Here is an 18,133-nt window from a genome sequence, read left to right as displayed (position 1 = left end):
CATGTTTTTCACTTTTATGAACACTAATTTCGCTGCATTTTCGGAGTGGTGACTTTAGCCACAGCGTGGCTGCTGCGAAGTTCCCACGGCTACCAGTAGGACTTTTATGTGGGAAATCTGTGGGCAGCAGGGAGCCTCCCTGCTTGTATCAATAGGAACTTCCCAAGCGCCTCAGACTGACATTTTCTCAGCCCGGGATCGGAGCACACATGCTCTCATTTAGAGCTCCCTTCTCCGAAGCTGAAAGACATGTGTGATCATTTTAGCTCCGGCAGTTTTCTAGCAGGCCTTCTGCACACAGAGAAATCCTGTGCAAATGGGATTTTTTCTCTTCAGCCAGCAGAAACCCCATCCTGCAAACTGCAGGAGATGCCAGCCAGGGCCACGTTGACCCCAGGCCCCCATCATGTTGAAGATCATGGAGGAAGCATATAGGAGTCCCACCAGTGTGGATGCTGCACTGCAGACCTCCCCTTTCAAACTTCTTAAAATTTGGGGTGCACAGAGCATCCCTGCAGTGTGCCTCAGCACCACAGAGACATTATTTTTCCTTCTTTCTGTGTGTCTGCTGGGGCTGTCAGGCCACCGCCAGCAGTCATCCTGTCCCACAAGAGTTTCCCAGCCTTTCGCATCACAGCCATGCATTCCAGAGATGGCCAGACACATAAATACATCTTCTGTGCTTGCACACTGGAGGACTTTCTGCAGCTGGATAAAAGAGAATGTTAAAAGCATATACATTGTCTCCACCAGTCAAAAAAAGAAAAAAAAAAGGTTTGAATTTTTGTTCTCAGAAGACAGAAATGCAGTGGGAGGGCAATGGGCATGTTGTACAGCTTTGGATTTATTAAAGATAATATATTGCAGGGAAAAATCAGCTGTGGTGGGACACTGTGTTTACTGGATGTTTAGAGAAGACCACACAACCCACAAACACGACAGGACCACGCTCAATGATCATATCTCACTATCACTTCCTATTTGCAGAACTGTAATTGTGGGAATTCTTAAGGTCCATAATCACTAAAAGTGGATATCTGAACTCAGAAACCAGGGAGGCAGAAGCCCTCAAGGAATTGTTTTCCACTTCAGTTAAAAAAAAGTCTGAATTCTTTGTCAATGAGAGATGGTCCAGTTTTGCAGCATTAGATTTGGTAAAAGAAACACCTGGCTGCCTGTCTGTAACAGAGCGGAGTCTGATGAGAACAGAGGGCAGAGATTATCACTCACTTATCATGTGTAAGGATTTCATTGATGCACATCATTCCAGTACAAACTGGTAATAACTGTTCAGGGTTGCCCAGAGGAGCTGTGGATGCTGCATCCCTGTAGGTGTTCTCGGCCAGGTGAGATGGGGCTTTGGGCATTTGGTCTGCTGAGAGATGTCCCTGCTACATGTAGCTCAGAGGGTTTGAAATGGAAAAGAAATGGGAATATGTTTGTTGTTGTTGCAGCTAGAATAAGCAAGGTGTAAGTGTGGTGAGGTTTGTAGCAGAAGCTAGTATCTTCCTCCAAACAAGATATGCTGAGGGGAAAAGAAGTAATAATAACCTTTCTCCAGCTCCAAACTATCATCTCTCTGTATCTTGATGGCATTTGATAAGCTTTCAGTGTCAGTCAGAAAGAAAAACATGTATACATTGCTGCTATGGCAAAAATCCTGCTATACACCTTCACCAATGGCTGGTGCAAGAAGACCAAAATGTTCTCTCTGATATTGTCAAGTGGCCCAGTTCTGTAAGGTGGTTTCAGTGTCTGTGCATGCACATCTGTGCCCTTCTCCTTTAGAAAGCTGCTAACACCTTGTCCAAGCAAGCTAAATGCAAAAGGAGACTCAAAGCAATTCTTTTCTAAAATCTGTTTGAAAATAATCAACAGAAGAGGAGAGAATACACATACAATGCCTACAAGCACCCCAATTGAAAGTAGGGCTGTGGTGTGAACCTATGTTACTATGTCACCAAGATCACTGCAGGGGGAAGGTGCCATAATGTTTCAACACAGACAATGGCATCAACAACAGCTTGTGCTCACCCATTATACAAGCCCATGGCATTTCAGTAGACATGATGTTTCACCAATCCCTTATTGACATGAAGAGCACATTCACAGAATAACTGAATCATTATGATTGGAAAAGATAACCACCCGGTCCAACCATCAACCCATCACAACCAGGGCCACTAAGCCACGTCACTCGTATCCAGAATGTGGAGTTGGGGATGGGGTTTTGCTGGTGACAGGAGCTAAAAAATGAGAAATGTGCCAAATAAAATGAAGAAGCAGCAAAAATGGGATAAAAGATGAGGAGAGCAGGTCAACAGGTTGGTCTCACTCTGCAAAACTTGTAAAGGCTTCTTGGTGTCGAGTCATGTGAAGGGAAAGTGGGTGGCTCTTGAGACACAGTAAAAATGAGAATTAACTCACCTACTAAATTCTCAGTCATCTTCCTCTTACAACCACTGCCAGGAAGTCTGATTAATCAGTCTAAGTTTAAATAGAACAAAAAAAAAATACTATGCTCTCTGACTGGTCCACGAGGAAACCATGAATTTGCTCTTTTAATAATTAAAAGTGACCCAGCAGGTTTTCCAGAGCAATCATCTCTCATTCAGAGAATAAAATCTTCTCCACCCATGTACATGGAATCCACTGCATTCTCTGCCCAGATAATCGCACTGTTTTGCCCACTTGGATGAAATTTCATTTTGTGAGGTGGTTCCCCAAATACCACTTGTTTTTCTGCTGAGAAAGTACTGTGTAAAATCATTCCAATGGTGGAAGAGTAGAAATGTTTTAACTACCTAATTGGTCATCTTTTGCAGATTTCTATGGAAGAAAAAAGAAGTTCATTGCCACTGCCAACACAAGATGAATATTTTGCTGAGTATGACTGACAAAATTTCCACCCCAAGTACACTGCAGTAGGAGACATGTCTCACAAGTTTGTGCTTGATTTCTTGCTGTACAAAACCCATGTACTTGTACAGCTCAGCTCATGCTGTGTAAGCTTTGACTTTCAAAGCCAGATTTCTACGTGTCTTCACCTTTGGATATTCTCAATGCATCTACTTCACTGAATGGGAGAAATATCATTAATATCTGTGTCTCCAGACTTCTCCTCTAGGTCACACCTGAGACGGAGCTCTCAAGGCACTGTGTGGGGAAAGGCTCCACCACATTTAATCCCCTGGAGTACTTCATGCAAGTCAGTGAGAGTAACTCTAATGCAAAATGAGCAGAGGAGGCAGAAATGAGTCTGCAGGCAAAACCCCAGTGAGTCAAAGTGTCCCTCAGCGATGACATCAAATTGCTGGTAGAGGTGAGGCAGCCCAAACACCATGAGGAAGGTTGGGACTCCTTGGTGTCTGTGGGGGTTTCTTTCAGATATGAGCACAGTCTAAAATCTGAAGTCCATAAAAATCTTTCAGTCACTCTGGCTCTATGAGAGAAGAGAAGATTTTGGTACTGAGTTTGAACGTATCAGAGCAACTGATTGGCAGTGCCACAATGGAAAGAAAAAGGAAGCAGAGCTGAAGAAACTTCTGAGAAATGTAAAAAACAGCTAACTGGACAGAAACTGAACAAGTTATCAAGTGTTATGGGAAGAGGCTGGTTCCTACAGGTATGTCCCATGCAGCCTTTCTGTTTATAAAGTATGTATCAGCACTCCAGTAATCAGGCCTGGACATTTGGGGTTGGAACTAGGTGATCTTTGAGTCCCTTCCAACCCAAGGCATTCTATGATTCAAGTTATTCTATTAGGATTAAGCTACTGGACATGAGAAAGCATATACTTTAACAGTGTCTGTAAATGAAAGGCATCGTGGAGTTAAGAAATTGCACATCTTTGTTACATAACAGCACAACTAAAAACAAATAATGTATTACTTCATATGGCCATCTCCTGAATTTCATCAAGACCAATTTCATGCTCAAAATCTCACTAGCCTTTGCCTGCTATCAGATAGAGAAAAGGGAAATTAGTGCACTCTTTTTCATTTTTCAGAACAAAAGCACGAGCTTTGAAGCGCTGCCTTTGTGAAAGAAACAGTTGTGGCCTGCTAAAACAAGCAGTACTGAAAAGGTTAACTAATTTGGTTTCCCTGATAAGTTTATCTATGATCAGAACTGAGTCATACAGAAAATACTCCTACAAGATTTGACCTTTTACTTGTATCCCACACTGAGATAATATTATACTTAAAATGGATATCAATAAGAACTTTGTTTTAAAAACTATATTTAAAATAAATTACTTTTAAATAACAGAAACTGTTTTCAATTAGCCCTGTTAAAGGAAATCAACTAGAAAGTTATGTATGCTTTTTTATTTTCTTTATATAAATTATACCCAGGAGTCCTATGATAGCAGCACTATACAAACTATGCACTACCTTTATATTTATTTCTTATCAAAATAAACTTAACAAATTAGATTTGTTTTTACAGCACTTTATATCCAATAATGACAATGTTGTATTGGTCCCAGGATAAAAACAATGAAAGTAGCAGCTGAATGGTATTTTTATTAAGAGTTAACAAAAATGTCCTGTGCAAACACAGTGTATAAAGAAAATTAATTCCATAATTCCTTATGATGAAGGCGTCCCTCTCTTTTTTCTTTTTTTCTCACAATATCAACCTCATTTGGAAAGATCATTTTAAGGGGAAAACTGTAAGTTTTAACATGACTTACTCAGCAAAATGATATAGCTGAACTTAAACATTGCTGACTGCTACGATTTAATATTAGGACCTGGCAAATGTTTTGATAACTTAATACTTTTTAAAAGAAAACTTGTTTGTTACTGAAGATTTTGGGAGCTCAGAAGAAATATAATCTAAAAAAATAACACAGCTAAAGATCCAAAGAGAGGTCTCTTCTTTTTCCCATTTTTTCCATTTCCTTTACCTTGAGCTGGTTCCTCCATGTGAGCACATTTAAAGGCCTTTTACCGGTGGCAGATTCAAATATCTCTGAGATATTCACCATACAAACTCAGCAAGAGTCCACGTTTTCCTCCAGCAGTGGAAAAATGGCAGGGCTAACAGTCTGGGGTTTGTTACTAAAAATGAGTCCTCACACCAAAAAAAATAAAAATAAAAAAAAAATAAAAAATAAAAAAACATTGTTTAGAACATGTGGTTTGCTGCTATTAAGTTAACAGTGGAAAATCTCATTACTTTTAATTTTATTTTGTGGTGGGATTGTTTTGTAGACTGTGGCAGATTTTCTCTTAAGTAGAGCCTCTCCTCCTACCTTGCAGCACTCTGCTCTGCAAGCAGCTCTTTGCACAGCTCGCCTCAGTGTTTCAGGTCAAAGTGCTGAATTAAAAAAAGAAAACAGATTTTTCCCCATGTGTGCCTCTCATGTGCCATCCTCTCCAGCTCTTGCTCTGACAGAGGAGTGTTCCAAAGAAGACCCTGGGCTGAGGGTGTTCTCCATGCAATGCTAAGAACTTATCTGTTCCTACTGAAAGCTCCAAAGGGGCAAATAAGGCACTGGTCCAATCCTGATGTCACCTCTATGCAGGAAGCCCTGTGAAGAAGCAAGGTGTAACATGTGTGGATGAAACTGGAGCTCAAAGTGGCCAGAGTAGAAAAGAGAAGATTGTAATTGTAATTGCAGATTGTCATTGTAATTGGATTTCTTGTCAAAGTTCGGAAGCCTCTCATCTGATTTCTGACTTTGAATTGAAGCTACAATTATGAGAATAGAGGACCAAATGTGCAATTTGAGGTGAAAATATTGCCAAGGCAGAAGCCTTGCTCAGAGCTTAAAAGCTTCTATATACAAACATATATATATCCTACTTATTGTGACTCAAATCTGAAACTATTATGGTTTAAAATATCAAGTGAGATTCAGGGTCACATAATATTTGCTTTCCATCAACAGCCCAGTGGATTTCCCTGTAACATATGCTTGCACATGACAAGGCTCACTCTCGTGCAGAGGTGAGCCATTACATTGTAAATTCCATTTGCAATACAATCCTTATGTAACTCAGCTTGTGTATTTCCAGATAGCCTTTTATTTTCAAGTTCAGCCATTCCCCTGGCACTCAGCACTTTTCCAGGTCCTGGTTTGTCATGAGAATTTGACATCTGCTTCCTGAATAAACAAAATATATGCACATAAGATCACTGATGATCAGATACTATATTTCTTTTGAACATCTCTCTCTAGTCCCCACTTCTTAACAAAGCTGCCAGAAACTGAGCTCTACATTCAGATGATGACTCACCCAGCCCCGCTGCTGCCAGGGTCTCACTTTTCCATCAGTGGTCATTCTGGGAGCTCAAGTCAGTCTCTCAGTATTTTTTTGGAAATGAGGGAAGGAAATGGATCAGCTGCTCAGTGAATACAGGTCTTATGGGGAGTGGCTGAGGAAACTGGGATTGTTTAGACTGGAGAAGACGAGGCTCAGGGGAGACCTTATTGCTCTCCACAACTCCCTGAAAGGAGGTCATGGCAAGGTGGGGGTCAGCCTCTTCTTCCAGGCAACAGCAATAGGATGAGAGAGAATGGCCTCAAGTTGCACAAGGGGAGATTCAGGGTGGATATTAGGAAGAACTTCTTCCCAGAAAGAGTGGTAAAGCATTGGAACAGGCTGCCCAGGAAGGCACTGTCCCAGGAGGCGTTAAAGAATCGTGTAGATGTGGCATTGAGGGACATAGTTAGTGGGTATGATGAGGATGAGTTGGTGGTTGGACTAAATGGTCCTAGAGGTATTTTCCAACCTTAATGAATCTATGATTCTTTGATTCCATGAAGGGAGGAACTCTGACTAGTCTGAATTCCCAAACACTCAACAGTGCTCGGCTAGAAGTGCCACTGTATGGGCACAGCTCGTATGTTTGCTTCTATCCAGCTGCACTATGTTTTCACAAAAAGCTAAAGCAAAGCAGAGGGCTGCTCATTGCTTCATTTTGAATAAGAGTGCCTGGGGAGTAGGCGTCTGATGTTTGCAGTGGCATGAGCACCTGCAGTTTGTGGGCTAGCGTGGAGGAACAGCAGATGTTCAGCATCTCTGCAACATCAGGCCTTGAATTGAACACACATGATTTCAAAGATGACCTTCCAGGGGTGCAGTGAGTGGCTCCTGCCATTTCAAGAGTGGGTGCCATTTAGAGCATTATCAGAGGCTTAGGAAATGAATTCAGAGCTGGATATGAAAACATACTGATCATCGCCTTAGAGATGAACAAAAGTTAAATGTGACCAGGCTGAGACAGAAAAACATTCATCTCTTGACAGATGTCCAAAGTACCAGCTGAGACTGAGAGCAAGCACTGAGATCTTGATGACGGTGTGGTGCTTTGGAGCTGCACTACCCATAGTGAAACCAGCTCAATTTTGACATCTGCTACATGTGCAATTTAAAAGTGAACTTGCAAAATGGGGATTATTTTGAGAGCTAAGTGAAACTAGCTTGTTCAGTCTGTAGAGCTCTTGGGTTCACTTTCTTACGTTTTACTTTGTACAGTTCTATACACCAAGAGTTTTGCTTTGAGTTTTAGGTTGAAACAAAGCAAAACTGATCACAAAGCACTGTATTTTGATTTTTCAGATTGAAATTAGGTCTCACACAGAAATTTTCAAAAGCCAAAGTGCAGAGCATTGGGAGCCTGCGTTTCAGCCCAGTCCGTTTCCAAGCTGTCGGCCTGAGGCTCAGAGCCAAGTTTTCCTTACGTGCACTGATGCTGAGAGCTGCCTTCTCTGCGCAGTCCCACATCCACACAAAACTCCCTAAAACCACCCGATTTTGCAGTTTCTTCCAGGAATAATAGGTGAAGCCATCCCAGCGTTGTTAGATTTAACTAACGTCAAATAGTGCCAAGTTAGTAATTGCTACCTTCAATAGATTTGTTTCTAGCTAAGTCCACGAAAATTATTACAAAAGCACATAAATCCCGAGCTACAGTTAGCACTATTTTCTGCTAGAACGAAAGCCGCATGCTTACCTTTATTATAACAGACATGTCTTGCCAAAAGCAGTAGGGCAGAGTGTCCAAAACACCCTCCTGAAGAAAGCTTTGAAGAAACACCTACTTAAACATACTTTCAGCCTTTATTTTATCCACTTTGCACATTTATTTTCTTAGCAGCCCTCGAGCCCAATGGTTAACACGTTGGATTATCGTTCTTACTGGCCACAGAAAATCATTTCTGTCTCACTTACAACACAGCTTATTATCATACTTCCATGCTCATCATTTAACTTTCCACTATAAGCTGGGCTGGTTTTACCCAGCGAGCAACCTAAACCTTCTGACTTTGACAGAAACCTTGTGTGCTTATTTCTCTTTCTAACCATCAAAGAAGGTCACTGAGCTACCCTAGGTATCAGCATTTTTCCTGTGTGATTCACTCACACCAAGCAAACCCTCTAGACCAACATTTCTTCCGTTTCTGAATTTGTACTTAACCAATAGGATCAACAGGCCCCCTTCTCCGTGGGTGGTGATAATGTCAGTACACCACTGCCCAAATAACCTTTCTCTATAGGGAAATGCTAACATTTAATTCTTTAAATTTAAACCACATGTATTTTGGTCTCATAACCGTACTCTGCATTAACTGCCTTTTGTTATTAATTTGTATCACTAAAAACCCTAATGAAACCGGTTATTTAAATTGGAAATGTTAAGTGCAGTAGACATCTAAAATTTGGGTATGAGCTATAATACATCAAAATATTTAAATAGTAACTAAATATTTTACCTAACCATTGTAAACACATTTGCAGAATTAATAATGACACAGCCCTGCGTATGTTCAATGTAAAGCCACGTCTCCAAAGAGCTGTTCTCTTCAGTCCTTTGCAGGGAACATAAGCAACAGCCAGAGAGGCTTTTGAATGGTTTCTATCAGTTACCTTCATCTTACCCAGAAACAAAAAGTGCCATTTAAGTACTGCGTATGTGAGACCTCCGCTAAGGAGAACAAATTACGTGTGAGTTGGCCACACGCTATTTTCCTCCTGGTGTTCTCTGAAAGAGACACTGCCACTGTATACAGTCCTCACAAACATTGCCGTGGGGTGACCACAAACACACAGCTGCCAGCACAGTGCAAATACTGACATTTGGGACCAGGACTCAGGGACTCTTATTCAGACAACAGGAAAACGAGATAATTCCTCAGCAAAATGTAACACGATTGAAAATGTTTTTAAAAAAAAAAAGAAAAAGAACAAACAGTCAAATTAGGTCTTAAAAATTTGGGGGGAGGAGGGTAAATTTTTAAGTTTCTTCAGTATTAACACATGATCTAGATAATGGTTGCATCGCCCTCTGCTTACAGTTATTATTCTAATTACATGTTTCGTGTCTCAGCATAAAGACTTATAAAACCTTAAACTGCTGATCACAGAGTTTCGATACCAGTCCATTATTTTTTGAATTGCCTTTTTCAAAGCATACACTACCTCCCAGGTGCAGATTTACACCATCTTCTTTGTTTTTTAAATAGGAATTCTGTAACTCATTCCACAAGCCAAACAGTTCACTACTGCAGAATCTTCTTCTGGACCAAAATCACTGAATCATAGAATCATAGAATTGCTCAGGTTGAAAAAGATCTTCAAAACCATCGAGTCCAACCATGACGTGACCATCCTACCCTAACCCTAACAACTCTCCACTACATCACGTCCTTGAGCACCACATCCAAACAGTTTTTAAACACATCCAGGGATGGTGACTCAACCACCTCCCCAGGAAGCCTATTCCATTGCTTAACAACCCTTGCTGTAAAGAAATGTTTCCTGATATCCAACCTAAATCTCCCCTGGCTCAACTTGAAGCCCATCTTTCCCTATTCTGTCTTGGGGAGCTCACTGGGGCTGGTAAATCACACAAAAAAACAGCAGTCATTGAAAGTGGCTGCAGTAACAAGAGGCATCCTTGGGGCTTGGTCACCGATTTCAGGATGCTTAGGTTGCAGCTCTCCATGGCTTCCTATAATTCTTTCGATCTCACAGTTTTTCGGTTATATAATTCCCAGTCCATAAAATGCTGTTGCACACTCTGGGATTTGGTAAAAATGTTCAAAATATCATTGCTCCCTTCTAAAGAGACAAACCAGTCCTGGTTCTCTGTAGGAGTGTTCCTCTACCTTCCTCCTGCTCAGACTGCTGGCATGAGTGATGCGAGGAGAATGTTTGTTTCTCCTCTCCCACAACCACTGCTGCTGTGCCTGGGGGTTCATCCTGGAAAAGAATCATACAGACTCAGTAAAAAAAAAAGAGTGAACAAGAATAATTTTTCTGCTTCATTTGCAAATTATAGAATTAATATTTACACGATTAAACCCGATTTCCTGATTGCTTTGTGGGTCACCCTACATCATGCTATTTTCTGTAACAATTTGACTTTTAAACTTCTGCAACAATAATCCAAATTCCTGTCGATCATAATGCTACTGACCGATAAAAAACAGTTCATGGGAAAGTTTTATCTGCCTATACAATCCTCATTGATTGCCTGTAGTGAATTTCGCACAGTTTGCTACCCTCTCACAATTTTAGCTTCATTATGAGTTATAGATTTATGCACTATATTGTTTTTATATGTTATATTCTAGAAGAACATTCAGTTCAGCATTGTACAATGCCTATATAACCACACCAACTAATATATTCAAGGTTTTTAACTTCCCTCCTATTCAGCAGACCATCAAAAATGAACCTGATTAACATAGCTTTGTAATTACTGCATGTATTTCTCTAACTCTCTGTAGCTGAGTGCCTGGTACCTGAAGTTACCACTTTCTTCATCAATATTAGTTTGCTGCATCATGCCCCAATCTGAGGAATTATGCTTACTTTTTCCAGACTCCCAACACTGTTGAACCTCCAACCACGGTACTCTTGCTGGGAAGCCCCATTTTCTCAGTCAGAGCCTGCGCGCATCATCTGCAAGGGAAAGATGGACTGTTCAGTGCCCCAAGCCCTGAGCCTCACAGCTGTCTTCTTGTGCTCTCCTGCAGCATCAGCATCTCCCCACCCGCACACAGGTTCAGCTCAGACACCTTAATTCAAAACAGACCCTTGATGGCATCCTGTTAAACACAATAACCCTCTACTTGCTAGATACGGAATTACTTTCCTGCCCCTACTCCTTGTTAAACATGGATAAAACACCTTAGGTGGAATTACTTTCACAGCTGTGCCAACTTTGATTTTGTTAAGCCTTTATAAAGGTGTATTGCTGTTTGTTTTTTTTTACGGTGTTCTTCTACAGCTGTATCAAAGTTCAGATGCCCACAGGAAGGTACCCAATGCCCTCTGGAGCAACCCAGAGTCTCTGCAGCACCTGTAGTGGGTTGACAATGACAGCATGGGACCTACAGGAGATCTGCACCACTGAACTGTCAGCAAGAGGCCAGCTGGGATTCCCCAGGGGCTCCAAAGCGACACAGGAGGGCAATGCTTAGGCACGTGCATTTCTTCCAAAATTAACACAATAAAGTATAAAATAAAGAAAAAAAAGTAACTAAACAAAAATTAATATGATCGCTTAACTAAAAGCTGGGAAAATAATACTCCAAAGATATAATTTCACTTTGATATGCAGAATAAATCCCATACCTACCTGTATAAAAGCCAGTTGTAGATAATTGCTGCAAATCATCCAGGTCCCATAAAAATAAAGCGCATAATGGAATAGCTAAATTCACTGCACTTTGATGCTCTTTTTACTTCATATTTTAGAAGACTGATACATTTTTAAAGTTAAATACTGAAAACAATAATTGCTTTGAACTATTCTAGAGTGAACTTTTTTAATTCTAAGTACATATGCTATTTTTTCTCATTCAGCAACAGAGTGTTTTATACCGTCCAAAAGAAAAGCATTGTGACATTTGTATTTAAATAATTTATTGAAAAAGATATGGACACCTACGGCACAATTATTTCCCATCACTTCATAGTAAGTCCAAATTTTGAAAACATAAAATTAATTCACATCGTAATGTATTCCTCAGAGCCAAACCTTGGAGATTGTTCTCATCTTTCCCCTGGATAAATTCCTTCCAGTACCTAAAGGGAGCCTGCAGGAAAGCTGGGGAGGGAGACTGTAGTGATAGGACAATGGATAATGCCTTTAAAAAGGGGGCATAAAAGAGGGGAGATTTAGTTTAGACACTGGGAAGAAATTCTTCACTATGAGAGTGGTGAGGCACTGCCACAGCTGTGGGTGCCCCATTCCTGGAGGCACTCAAGGCTGGGTTGCATTGGGCCCTGGGCAGCTGGCTGGCACTTCCCATGGCAGGGATTGGGTGGGCTTTAAGGTCCCTTCCAACCCAAGCCATTCTGTGATACTATGAAATTTAGGCTGAAAGGCAGAACTATTTATATTTAGAAGTATTTATAATCATCAGAGCTGTAATGGGTTGGAACAAACCTCGTGTGGAATACAAGGTGGGCAGTACACCTCCTGCATGGGTTTTTCAGCAAGTTTGGTTTTAACAGCCAGAAGACCAGACTCAGCAGACCTGGAGTCCTCAAGCAATAAGCAGTGATGTCTTGATTCTTCATAATTCTGGCACAGCTTTCTCAGTGTTGTTATCAAAATTATGCTCTTTATATCAAAGGAATCTGCATCTAATAACCAGATGAACACTTAAGAGGTGACATAACTCTCATTTGAATAGACATTAAAATGATTGCGTGATTCTCAAGTTTTATTTATAAAGTAGAAAGTGAAACTCTACTGTTCTTTACTTCAGACTCAATCTGCAGCAATTCTGCTGATTTCAGTTGCTTCAGTGAGTTTACTTCAAGCTTTTATCAAAGTAAATGAGATTTGCATTCATCACCTTATTCTGTATGCCCTCTGGGGGAACTAAAGCCCAAAGCCCATCATAAAAACTGATGATTATCACTATTTGATAGTCACCATGGGAGGAGAGTTCACAGTGGTGAAGGTGACACACGCAACTGCAAAAGGCAGGAGACATCATTAACCAGGCATTGGTTTGCTTCAACCACCCTCTGCCCTCTGTTCGTTATATGGCAGGGTTATGCAGTGCAAAGATTCTGAGAAAATATTCTCACAGTCTGCTTCAACGTAGACCAGCCAACTTTGTCTTGGTTTTTATTTGGAGTAACGTATCCTTCAAAAGCTGTATTTTAAAGCAAACTTTTTATTTTTTTTTTCCTGTCACGGCCAAATTCTCCACTTCTGGGATTCACAATATTTTCCTTTTTCCAGAATGACACCTGCTGGTGGGAGAAGCATGGATGAATTACAGATATTCTGTGATTCAATAGCAGCTAACCTAACCATACTCTCTGTGCGTGCTCATCACCTGTGTCCAGTAAACTCTTGATAATAAAGATCTGGAAATGTAAAGATACTATAAGGAGCATGTTGTAGAAGCAACATAGTTTTCAAATCTGATTTAATATTTGCTCTTATTAAATCACTAAGATACCATCCACCAAAGCGTTGCTTCAGTGGTGTTTCAGTGTCATATCCTAGTACTATTTTGGGAAGCCCTCAGCATGGATATGTCAAATTGAGGTGAAAGCCTGAATGAAATCCTTCCTATCCTATGCAAAAAGCTGCTGTGCTGCTTCAGACCTTTCAGTGTGAGTAAAACCAGCTGCTAACGCTATTATTGGTGCTTAACACTCCAAAAGATTAGCATCTCAAAGAGAAGCATTATGCACATGTCCCTCAACTGGTATACGAGGACATAGCTAGGAGAGACAGAAAGCAAGCTGTACCTTTGCCAAAACGATGACAAATGCTCCTCAATATGCCAGGCAGCATTAGGATCTGTAATGGATTTCTGTACCCACAGCACCTCTAATGTCTGGGGCTGCTGGAGAAGATTCCAGCTATAATGGAGCCGGACTTGAGCTTTTCATGCTTTCAGCACATTCACAGCAATATTTCCAAAAGTGATTTCCAATGCTCGAAACGTCCTCACTGTGGATGCACAATTTTATCTCCTTTTTCTGAGATGCTAACTACCCAAAGTCCCCTGTGATGGCAAGCTAAAGCAGAGGTGCCCAGGACCCCGAAGAAAACATATATATTGGACTACGAAAAATCTAGAAATCTGAATTATTGAAGCTACTCTCAGATAATTGCAGACAGTAACTTGTGGTCACGTACTAAATCATATTTTGAGACCTGTATGATTTGAGCCCATCTTATGATGAAATATTTGTGAAAAAAATGCCCAACTAAAAAGAAAACAGTATCAGAAATTAAATTCAGAACTAGAATTCAATAAATTCTTTTGAATTATTTGCAAGGCAAATGTAGAATCATAGAATGGTTTGGGTTGGAAGGGACATTAAAGATCATCTAGTTCCAATCCCCTGCTATAGGCAGGGACACCTCCCTCTAGACCAGGTTGCTCAAAGCCCCATCCAGCCTGGCCTTGAATGCTTCCAGGGAGGGGGCATCCACAGCCTCTCTGGGCAACCTGTCCCAGTGTCTCTCCACCCTCACAGTAAAGAATTCTTCCTAATATCTAGCCTAATTCTACCTCTTCCAATTTCAAGCCATTTCCACTTGTTCTGTTGCTCCATGCCCCTATAAAAAGTCCCTCCCCAGCTTTCCTGTAAGCCTTCAGGTACTGGAAGGCTGCTATAAAATCCCCCTGCAGCCTTCTCTTCTCCAGGCTGATTAGCCCCAGTTCTCTCAGCCTGTCCTTGTAGGAGAGGTGCTCCAGCCCTCTGATCACCTTCCTGGCCCTCCTCTGGCCCTGCTCCAACAGCTCCATGTCCTTCTTATGTTGGGGTCCCCAAAACTGGACACACATTCAAGTGTGTTCCTCTTGAGTAAATAATTAAAATATAGATAATGTTATGGCATACCTCATCACAATGCCAGAAGGCAAATTCTGTGCTGATTAGAGAATTAGAATGCAACTTAGGAGCTTTGGCTTGGATTCCTGGATTTGTCACTGGCCTCCTATATAGCTTTGAGCGGACAGCTTCACATCTCTGCTCCTCCAGTTCTTCCATCTGTGAAAAGACAATAACATTTTTATGTTTTATGATTTATGAAGATAGTTATGTGACGGATTTCCAAAGATTACTTTTATTTTGGAAAATGCAAGCACATGAAAAAAGGGGTATATTGCTGTAAACTCACTGGATAATAGGAGACACATGAGGCTGTTTTCTTCAACAGATACTTCAGAGATAGAGTTTCTTCAGACGTATTCCTTGTAAAATTCATCATGTCCAGCCAGTGGTTGCACATACTTCTGGTTTTAGAGCCCTTGTTTGCCATGGCAAATGAAATACATGCATGTTATAGAAACAGCCCAGAGTTCAAATAAGCCTCTGCAAAAGGATGAGAGCTCTGAATTTGGTCAAATTTTCCTGCTCTCTTAACTCAGCCTATTGAATTCACACTGAATGGAATAACCTTACCGTTAGAACCACTTCCACATCCTTATCCTTTTACTCCACCTAGGACATTCTGAACTTCTACCATCAGTAGTCACCAAGTTACCAAGCATTTGTCCCAGAAGGACGAACACTACATAACTGGACATTACTTACCTATCACCAACCTGCACAGCAGTGCCTCTGCACAGAGGAAGTAAGAATGCTCCAGAGCATTGCATATATTTGTATTTCTCTTCTTTATTGCCTTTTTTTCCCCTTTCTACTCTCTCTCACTTTCTTTCATTTGGGTTCTTTGCCATCTTATAACCCTACCATGAGCACCAGAATGACAGTTATTGATTCTCCCTCTGAAAACATATACTTTCAGCAGAAGCATCATATATTTTAAACTCTGTTAAGAGAAAAACAGAGGTAATCCATACTGTAGTCTGAATCCACACAGGACCACTAAACACTGCACACTGTGCAGGATGTAATATCAATTCATGGAGAGAAAAATACATAACAACCTCACCCAAACTAGCTGCAGGTAAATTCAATTAGAGAATTGCACCTTCACTTCTCCCCACTTCCTCTCTTTCTACTTCACTACTTCTCTCCCTTCTCAGAGAAAAAGAAATATTAAATACTTTGCTGTACCACAGCAAATTCTGCACTCTGAGATCCAGAGAGGTTAGATTTACAATATGCCCTTTTTCCATCAAATCAAAAAGTTCCAGATTTGCACGTCATTTTCACACTTTTTTTTTTCCAAAATTGATTATTTCAATACTTCTTTCTATTTACTAAGTACATTTTTTTTCCTCCAAGATCTGTTTTAAAGACTTGTGCCCCTGATCTTTTTACCCAGATTAACAAACCTGCTCTTGTCGCAGTGACTCTTCCCTTCTTGTAAGACACTCAGGCATGTGGTTTCATACACCCATTTTGTCTGAATTCTGGATTAACATCTACCCCACTCCACTGACTTGAGTATCCAGACTTTGCCCTATTTCTTCATCATTTTAGCCTGGAGGTCCAATGCAGATTCTATTTCATCTTGCCCCTGCCTTCAGTGCAGAGCAGCCTTCCCCTCTTCCTCAGTGTTTTCTAGATGAAGAAGTTTTTGCTATTTCCTTCCATTGGTTCTTACTTCATTCCTACACATCCTGCTCTCTGACTCATCACTTTCTTTGTCGATTCCTCTTCTGTCTTTGCACTACCTACAGATGTATTTTCACTGGTGATTGCCCATCAAATTAAATAAGGTGCTCTCACCATTACCATTTTTTCCTTTGTTTTGTATACAAGTTCTGGATAGTTTTTACACTTGAGGGAAAAAAAGAAATAGCCTCTGCAGTTCAGCTCCTTGATTCTTCTTAATGCAGATGACTTCAACAGTTAATTCATGTAGCTTATCAAAACTTTTTATCTTCAAAATAAGGAACCTTAACTACAGTTCCGCTTCTATTTAGTCTTCTATTTAATGCAAATGCAATAGGCTAGTGAGTATTTGTTTCCAAGTTCCTTATATGTTGTTTTTTCTTTTCTTTTTTTCATTGTCTTCATCAAAAGTAAATCTAAAATAGGTTCAGTTGAGAAGTCATTTGGTTACCTACTCTATCTATAGGTACATGGGCCCTACCTTGAGAAGTAAGGCCCTACTTCTTTCTGCATGTCTTTCACTAGAGATCACAGAATGAATCATAGAATCATAGAAAGGCCTGAGTTGAAAAAGACCACAATGATCATCTAGTTTCAACCCCCCTGCCATGGGCAGGGTAGCCAACCTCTAGACCAGGCTGTCCAGAGCCACATCCAGCCTGGCCTTGAAATACAGAGTTACATCTCTGTGTGAGATACAGATGAGAAACATCTAGGAAATATAAATCTTCCCAAAATATGTCATTTCCAGTTGTATTTATTCATCTAATTACACTATTTGTGACCTGATGATAAAGATGGAATGAGAGCTGCAGCATCGATCCAGAATGATCCCTACTTGTTCTAACTAATGTTTCTCAAAGAATGTTAACACAAATTTTGTGTTCAGCCAGCAAGTCCGTTCTTTTATTTTTCTGAGGGACAATTTGAGACAAATTTTTTCTTTTAGAAAGCCAGTATATAAAATTTTCAACTCCCAAAGCAAATGTATCATTAGATAGCACAAAACCTACGGCTGCTGGACTCCTGGCTGCCCTAACACTAGTATATCTCAAAAAAAGCAGCTGCCCAGCAGTAAGGAAGCCTCAGAGCTGGATATCTGAAAGGGGTAACAAGTCTGAGAATCTGGGAGGCCTGGAGGGGAGAACCAGGTAGGTTTGAGCCCCAATCAGCCTGGGAGGAGGGAGCTGGAGAGCTGCAAGCCCTCTCCACAGATATGGAGGGAGCTGGCTGAGCTGAGGCAAAATTATTCCTTTCTAATGGTGTTCTGTTCTAATAGGTTGGAGCCCACCCTAAAAGTGAGCTCTCCCACTGTCACAACCCATTGCACCTTTGCTCAGAGCATCTCAGAGGCTGGCCCAGCAGGGACCCAAATACCCCCATCTGCTCCTTTGGGGTTTCACTGCCATACCTCGGAACATTAAAGTGGCCATTTCCAGCCCTTTCCCACTGGGAACGTTTTGACACTGCTCTTCCCTACAGAGCAATAGCATTTCCAGTTACCACTAAAATATGTAAAACTTTCACAAGCATTAAAAATGTGAAGCAAGAGCAGCAGTTCAGCCACCAGATGAGTAATACCTCTGAAGAAGACTTAA

At 40.8% G+C, this 18,133-nt stretch overlaps 1 long non-coding RNA gene across 1 annotated transcript in view; it reads right to left on the bottom strand.

Annotated features, from left to right (window-relative positions):
• Positions 1-951: 951 nt before the first annotated feature.
• The window catches only part of LOC125701512 (uncharacterized), a 29,048-nt gene continuing 11,866 nt past the window's right edge, over positions 952-18,133 (bottom strand). Inside the window, exons 6-9 of the long non-coding RNA XR_007380267.1 lie at positions 15,130-15,258; positions 14,850-14,999; positions 10,836-10,925; positions 952-10,220 (exon numbers count right to left, since the gene is read on the bottom strand). This is a non-coding gene — a long non-coding RNA (uncharacterized LOC125701512). The remainder of the gene's footprint in view (positions 10,221-10,835; positions 10,926-14,849; positions 15,000-15,129; positions 15,259-18,133) is intronic.

This window comes from Lagopus muta, chromosome 1, assembly GCF_023343835.1.
Source record: "Lagopus muta isolate bLagMut1 chromosome 1, bLagMut1 primary, whole genome shotgun sequence".
NCBI lineage: Eukaryota > Metazoa > Chordata > Aves > Galliformes > Phasianidae > Lagopus > Lagopus muta.
The sequence above is the reverse complement of the archived record's forward strand: the minus strand, read 5'-3'. Positions and strand labels throughout refer to the sequence as shown.